We start from the raw sequence: 8,952 nt of genomic DNA on the forward strand, positions 1-8,952 counted from the left end.
ATTTGGAGGGATGAGCTTTTATTTGCGAGAAATCGACGGATAAAGCCATTGTTTACAAAAGCAATTACGCCCCTTTGAAATGTTGGCACTGAATTGTTGATTTTAAAATTAGACGACACCTACCTATGATCTCAAAATTTAGCAAAAGACACCTCCCTGTAGCTGTCAAATTTACTTTTGGGAATATTCCTCAAAAATTACTTTTCCGTTTTCTTTTCAGCTGCGTACCAGGCTTAAGTTGGTAAGTTGGAAATATTTTAAATAAGTTCGATTACATTAGCAATAATCACCATCACCAGGCGCCCCTCAGTGGAACTTTTTATGGGTAAATTAGTGTCAAACAATGAAGTTATTATTTTGCTTTAAATTTTCATTTAGAAATCGAGATGAAAGTCTATGGATTAGAAACAAATACCTTTGTGCTTATAAAACAAAGCTCTTTCAGATTATGTCTAAAAACTACACATACTATACAATCCATAGGTAAACGAAGGTGAAATAGAATGTAACCAATCAAACTGAAAAGGCCCACGCACATTAGATCCAGATCGGACGCGTTGCTGTAAACTGACAGCTAAATCTATTGTCTAACTGTCAAATTAACGTCAACGCAACGCAAACGGATCTAATGTGGGTGGCTCTTAAGTTAGTGTTGCCAAACTAACATGACGTTATTATGGTGTTGTTTTTGCAGAGTAAAAGCTGGCGCACAATGCATAAGTTTCCGGGTTAACTGTCAAAAAACCTGAAAACATCCATTGTGCGCCGGCCTTAAGTATTGTTATATCAACAATCAATACGAAACTAACGATTTTAAATTGGCTCACTACTTGACTAGCCTATTGGTCCCAAGCAAATCGACTAACGTACCCCATTCTAGTATAAATTCCAGTACTACACTAAGTTTGTTTTGATTCGCTATGAAAGTTTGACAGATAAAATGAGGGGTTCGTGGATTTTCCTATGTTTCGAGGGGTGAATCGATTAGCTTGGGACCGAAGATAGTACCAGAACTGATTCAAAAAGTTGAGCACGTTTCTTCGGGACCTACTAGTCTTAGAGTTACCTCTATGGTTATATTACGAGCAAATTACTATTTATTTTCATTTCATTATAATTTTCCCTTGTGTAAAAATAAATAACATTTACTTTTAATTCATTGAGGACACAGTTTTAATTACCTATCTCCAAATAGCCATTGAATACCACTCTATTACGCAAACCACTCCTCGATTCATTGTTGCTTTGCTCTTCATGTTGAACTTTTGTGTACGAAACAATGCAAAACAAAACTGCACATCGAACAACTCTTTGACTCTATAGTATCTACACACAAAAATCTCGTTAATTAAATTGAAAAAACCATTGGTATAATTAAAAGTTTGCGTTGGTTCTTTTTGGTAGAAAGTGTTTAGCATTCAAAACAAAAGTCAGCCAACTGTCAATTCAAAAGTAACTCGTTTTTTACTTTTAAAAGTAGAAACCTTCAAATCAAATTGTAGAACTGTCAATATAAAAACCCATGTTTTTTAAATAGACTCACGAAAGGATTTAATTTAAAAGATGGGCATTTTTATCGCAACGATGTATGTTTTCATCTCAAATATGAATTATTTTTAATTCGACTGCTATATGCTTTGAAAAAAAAAATTAACAATAGAAATATTTTATTTAATATATTTTCGCTTATTTATATTTTTGATGATGACTGAAAGGGCACTGCATTGTGGAATCATGGGAAGCATTTTACGCAAATGATACAGTTGGTGGTGGTGGGAGTAACCTTCCTTTGCGGCAAGACTGCTCAAAACACATAAATTAGTAAAATCGGAAACAAGATCGAAAGTATTCGAAAATTTCATCAACCTACCTCCAAATCCCGTAACTGGAATATATTTCCGATCCTTCCACTCGATAGCGTCAGAAGAGAAACAAGCGCGCCGGTGGATGAAAATGTGGGAAACTTGAAGAAACTGCTGCTGCTCATGTTAGCCAATTTGGCGGGAAACAGTGGTCTAGTAGTGTCAAAAACTTTGCAATGAAGAGGTTTTTGACAGTTTTTCGACTTTTATTCTAAAAAATACACTTTTAAAATTACAAGCCGAAAGTGAAAGAAACACTTTTAAACCAAAAAAATATGTTTTATTTTGAACATGTTCATAGTTAGAACTTTGAAATTTGGGAAACTTTTAATTTGATCATGCATTATTGTTATAGCAACAATTTTTGTTCTTTGTGTGTATAATCAAAATCGGTATGTTTTCTTAAAAACAAACAACCCAATAGAATAAAGACATCTAAAATTAAATCCTGCATTCAATACCGTTAATTGCGTTAATTAATACTGATTACCAAAACGGAAACAAACGGATAAAGTGTTACTGCTAATCCAGCATACGTGGCGAACAAAAATATTGCTGGACAACCAGCAAAGTGCTAGTGAAAACATTTGCTGCAGCTTCAGAAAAAAATAACAAATTTTCGGAATACTCACTAAAAAGTTCTTTAATGGTATTGGCGTCTTGCAGTGAAACTTTTTCAAGCTTTCGCCACCTACATTTCGAAGTGAGAACTACTAGAAGGAGGATAGATTCCATATTTTCCAAGTAAAACACGAGGGGGGCGACTCTATCTAAGATGCAGGACAATTTTTGCTTTGCTTTTGTGATATGCGCGCACGCTTAATAGATAGAGAGAAGATTGATGACAATTTTGAAGATTTCCTGCCAAAAGGTGCAAAGCGATATGAGTAGATGGATTTAGATGAAAGAGATGAAAAAATATTTTTCGTAGATTGATTCGCTAGCGTGAGATATTTTGACCATCTGCAATTGAGATTTGGATGTGTCGTACCCCTCGGTAAAACAGACGCTTTTTGGGGCAAAACGATTCATAAAGAAAAACTAATAATTTCCCGTGGAAACTTTGGCCTGAATCGTGTAAGAAAACGTGTTTGAAAACTTTTTGTTATTATTTCGGTACGGATCGGAGATGTTTTCATGGCAAATTATGCATAACAAGTTTGCACCCACAGGGAGAGGTTACCTCCTGCGCAGCTGCATTTTTCAGAAAATAGTGAATATGTGCGATTTTCACTAAGATGAAAGTGGAAATTAAGTGAATTTACTTAGGAAAGCTTGTATCATGCTGGTGGTAATAGAGAAATGGTTGTATAGGACGCCAATATTCAATAAATGTTCATTTTGGCCTGTTTTAAGCAAACATCTTGATACTCACAATTTTCGACGGAAAATGCTCCGGAACTTGATTTACTCAACATGCACCATACTATAAAATGGTGCTAGATGGTTTTCAAAGTGATAACAAGATGACAAATCATCTTTATTTTGAGTAATTGAGCAATTTACTACTGTTTACATCATATTTAGGATGCAGCATTGATGGAGCCGTGAAATGAAATGAATATATCTTATGAAAGTTCACCTGGAAAAGTCAAAGATGCACATCAGTCTGATCGTAAAAACGTTTTCTCCTTAAATTCGAATGTTATTTTGGAAGAATTTTACGCAGGCTTGATGAAAATTATGATTTAATGCTAATTTTCACGAGCTTCATATGCAGCCTGTCAACATTATCATCATCATGCAGTGGCGACATCTGCGTTGAGCTTTTGCGGCAATCTTCCAATTGAGGTAAATGCATATTTAAAATCAAAAATTTCATCAATTTTGGTGCACTGAAGCAGTACTCTCAACAATCAATACGAAACTAACGATTTTAAATTGGCTCACTACTTTACTAGCCTATTGGTCCCATGAAAATCGATTAACGTACCCCATTCTAGTCGAAATTCTAGTAATACACTATGTTTGTTTTGATTCGCTTTGAAAGTTTGACAGATAAAATGAGTGGTTCGTGAATTTTCCTATGTTTCGAGGGGTGCATCGATTAGCTTGGGACCGAAGATAGTACCAGAGCTGAGCCAAAAAGTTGAGCTCGTTTCTTCGGGACTTTCTGGTCTTAGAGTTACCTCTATGGTACTACCCAAGTAACAATTTCCAGTTGAAGAAACGCTTTCGTTTTGATTTTGTTCAGCTGCATGTTGAATAATAATTGCACAATGTGTTCACTACAACTTTTATAAAACCCTTGTTTACACTGGTTTGGAGAACCTATACAACTGCAACACAAAGGTGTTGTCTAACGTATTCAGTAAAACGTTTATCCAAAATCAATTTCTTGTTGAAGAAACGCTTCCATTGTGATTTTATTCAACTGCATGCTGAATAATAACTGTACAATTTGTTTATTACAACTTCTGTAAAACTCTTGTTTACACTGGTTTGGAGAACCTGTTCAACTACAGCATTATATGTATACGCGGTATAGGAGTAGAAGCAACTTTTATACAACGTTTATAGATACATATTTAAACTCAAGCTTTATTATTTTGGTGAAAGCTCTTATACAACGTTTGTAGACACTTCTTGACAGCTGCTTTGAAATTTAATAGATAGTAAACCTGAGAGGCGTTTGTTGCACTCTTTTATGACTCCTAAATAATCATTGTACAGCAAGCGGTGAAAAGCTTTTATAGCACTTTTCAATGACTCCTTAACAACCGGATAGAAGCAACTTTTATACAACGTTTATAGATACATATTCAAACTCAAGCTTTATTATTTTGGTGAAAGCTCTTATACAACGTTTGTAGACACCTCCTAACAGCTGCTTCGAAATGTATTAGAGATTGAACCTGAGAGGCGTTTGTTACACTCTTTTATGACTCCTAAATAATCACTATACAGCTAGCGGTGAAAAGCGTTTATAGCACTTTTTAATGACTCCTTAATAACCGTTGTGTAAGTACTCACAATATTCACAGATTAAAATTAGTTTAACAATTGTCGTGGTACGCCAAAATAATTCCTTGTACAGTTTTTATTAATTTAATTTATTTGTTGTGCACATTGAAAAAATATGTAATTATGCCATAATTCACATCCTGTGATCATGGAGGAAGTAGTAACAAGCATCTGTTTAATGTTTGATTGATATTCTTTCAATTAATCTCTCTAATCATTAATTGAGAGAATTTATCTAGAAATGTTATCGTTGATTATATGATATATGTCTTAAATTAATGCATTTATTAATAACACCTATATATAATTTACCTCTACTCCACCGAGGGTTTCTCGAAGCAAGATTCGAACTCATAATCCCGGATTGCCAGCCGCTTCTGTTTCCATCTGCTCTATTCTTGAATACATATTTTGATCATATGAGAGAAGTATATCAAGCTCATCTTGAGTGACTTCTCTTGCAGTCGAATAATCATTGCCTTATGGTTATGTAAACATGCCTATCACTTGTGCTATTTTTAGCAACAAAATTGTGGTTGGTCGAACGTAAACAATCATTTAAGAGTACTCCAAGCAGCTTTTGAAGCTTTTAACCAAATGGCAATACAACTACATTCTTGTTCAACTCTGGAAGCTATTATTCAACGTTTGATCAACTCAAGTGTTTTATAAGAGCTCCCAATGGTTTGTTTTGATGCGTTTATTCCACATCCTATATGGCTCCTGTCAAACAGTTTAACAATCATTTAAGAGTGCTCCAAGCAGCTTTTGAAGCTTCTAACCAAAAAGGCAATACAACTACATTCTTGTTCAACTCTGAAAGCTATTATTCAACGTTTGATCAACTCAGGTGTTTTATAAGAGCTCCCAATTGTTTGTTTTGATGCGTTTATTCCACATCCTGTATGGCTCCTGTCAAACAGTTTAACCGAACGTAAACAATCATTTAAGAGTGCTCCAAGCAGCTTTTGAAGCGTTTAACCAAAAAGGCAATACAACTACATTCTTGTACAACTCTGGAAGCTATTATTCAACGTTTGATCAACTCAGGTGTTTTATAAAAGCTCCCAATGGTTTGTTTTGATGCGTTTATTCCACATCCTGTATGGCTCCTGTCAAACAGTTTAACCGAACGTAAACAATCATTTAAGAGTGCTCCAAGCAGCTTTTGAAGCGTTTATCCAAAAAGGCAATACAACTACATTCTTGTACAACTCTGGAAGCTATTATTCAACGTTTGATCAACTCAGGTGTTTTATAAAAGCTCCCAATGGTTTGTTTTGATGCGTTTATTCCACATCCTGTATGGCTCCTGTCAAACAGTTTAACCGAACGTAAACAATCATTTAAGAGTGCTCCAAGCAGCTTTTGAAGCGTTTAACCAAAAAGGCAATACAACTACATTCTTGTACAACTCTGGAAGCTATTATTCAACGTTTGATCAACTCAGGTGTTTTATAAAAGCTCCCAATGGTTTGTTTTGATGCGTTTATTCCACATCCTGTATGGCTCCTGTCAAACAGTTTAACCGAACGTAAACAATCATTTAAGAGTGCTGCAAGCAGCTTTTGAAGCGTTTAACCAAAAAGGCAATACAACTACATTCTTGTACAACTCTGGAAGCTATTATTCAACGTTTGATCAACTCAGGTGTTTTATAAAAGCTCCCAATGGTTTGTTTTGATGCGTTTATTCCACATCTTGTATGGCTCCTGTCAAACAGTTTAACCGAACGTAAACAATCATTTAAGAGTGCTCCAAGCAGCTTTTGAAGCGTTTATCCAAAAAGGCAATACAACTACATTCTTGTTCAACTCTGGAAGCTATTATTCAACGTTTGATCAACTCAGGTATTTTATAAGAGCTCCCAATGGTTTGTTTTGATGCGTTTATTCCACATCCTGTATGGCTCCTGTCAAACAGTTTAACCGAACGTAAACAATCATTTAAGAGTGCTCCAAGCAGCTTTTGAAGCGTTTAACCAAAAAGGCAATACAACTACATTCTTGTACAACTCTGGAAGCTATTATTAAACGTTTGATCAACTCAGGTGTTTTATAAGAGCTCCCAATTGTTTGTTTTGATGCGTTTATTCCACGTTCTGTATAGCTCTTGTGAATCAGTTTAACTAAGGTGCTATAAAAGTTATCGTAGGTCTTATAAAGCATATAGTTAAACCAAACGTAAACAATGATTTAAGAGTGCTCCAACAGCTTTTAAAACGTTTAATCAAATGGCAATACAACTACATTCTTGTTCAACTCTGGAAGCTATTATTCAACGTTTGATCAACTCAGGTGTTTTATAAGAGCTCTCAATTGTTTGTTGGGTATTACATTTTCATAAATCACCATCTTATTCTTCTTACTGAAAATCCTACGTATGAGGGCTCATTGCAAGACAGCCTATTTTACATAGTCAATACAAAACTAACGATTTTAAATTGACCACTTTGTCAAGCAGTTTTGGCGTGACTTTCTACCAGCGATTCCACAAAACTGGACCAACTAATATCTATTTTTTTATAAAACGCACAAATGTTGGCTACTTTTCTCGAGGTTCTAGAAGAAAAAATCTCAAAATAATGTTTTATTTCAAAGTTCGAGTGGTAGTAAACGTCATTTTAACTGCTCGAATGAATTGGTTAATTGGCTCACTACTTGACTAGCCTATTGGTCCCAAGCAAACGGTTAAAGCAACAATCAATACGAAACTAACGATTTTAAATTGGCTCACCACTTTAGTAGCCTATTGGTCCCAAGCAAACGATTAACGTACCCTATTCTAGTTGAAATTCTATTACTACTCTATGTTTGTTTTGATTCGCTATGAAAGTTTGACAGATAACATCAGGGGTGTGTGGATTCATGCAGAACATGCAGGGGTGAGTGAAATAGCTTGGGACTGCTTGGGACCGTTGTTCTGGTACTGAGTGAGCCAAAAATTATAATGATTTTCTTCGGGACCCAGTGGTCTTAGAGTTACCTCTATGGTTAAAGTAGCCCATTCTAGTCGAAATTCTACTACTACACAATGTTTTGATTCGCTATAAAAGTTTGACAGATAAAATGAGGGGTTAGTGGATTTTCCCATGTTTCGAGGGGTGAATCGATTAGCTTGGGACCGAAGAGAGTACCAGAGCTGAGCCAAAAAGTTGAGCACGTTATTTCAGGACCTTCTTGTCTTAGAGTTACCTCTATGTATTAGCGCACCTCGGAGGTGCTTTAGTACACACAAAGAACACAAATTTTTGCTACAAAAATAAATAATGCATTAATTAAATTAAAAATTTCCAAAATTTCGTATTTTTAACAATGAAAAATTTAAAAATTAAAATTATTTGTTTGTTTTAAAAGTGTTTCCAAAACTTTCGACTTTTAATTTTAAAAGTACGTTTAAAAAAAATAAAGATGCAGAACTGTCAAAATTACCTCGTCATCAGGCAGTGTTTCACAGATCACCTCCGTTTTCCGCTAAATTTGACACGCGCAATAAAAAAACAACGACTGCAGCAGCAATTTGATCTAGCAGTCCTAATAAAAATATTATGGTTAATTTGCTTAAAGACGTGTTTGGGGTATCATCCAAACAATTTGTGTAATAGTTCAATCGTTCGTTATGGTATTTTTTTATTAGGGAGGAGCAGCAGCAGCAGTGTATTACACTTTCCCACATTTTTCAGCCACCGGCGCGCTAGTTTTTCTTCTCAGTGACGCGTAGTGACGTTATAGAAGGAAAGGAATTAGTGGTAAGTTAATGAAATTTTCAAAGACTTTCGATCATGCTTCCGATTTTACTTAGTGGTTCTTAAAGAAAAATTATTTTTATCATCAAGTCTAAAAAACAATAAACCAACTATCCAGTAGTTTCATCTACCAGTGGAAATAATGGTTATTTTCCGGGATAAACCATTTGCGAGAAATTGGCGATTTATGTTATTGCCTACAAAGGTAGTTTCGCCCTAATGAAATGTTAGCATCGAATTAAAGATTTATTTTACTGTGAATCTTCCCATCTTTTGTATACATCGGATTTCCAAATACAGAACCCTGCATCGAGCACTCCATACTTTTTGACAGCGCGTTTGACGTTGACACTTTTGTCTCCTTTGTTTGGCTTCTCTGAT

The sequence above is a fragment of the Ochlerotatus camptorhynchus genome, unplaced genomic scaffold (assembly GCF_037179485.1).
Source record: "Ochlerotatus camptorhynchus isolate MF236.1 unplaced genomic scaffold, CSIRO-AGI_Acam_v1.1 ptg000113l, whole genome shotgun sequence".
Lineage (NCBI taxonomy): Eukaryota > Metazoa > Arthropoda > Insecta > Diptera > Culicidae > Ochlerotatus > Ochlerotatus camptorhynchus.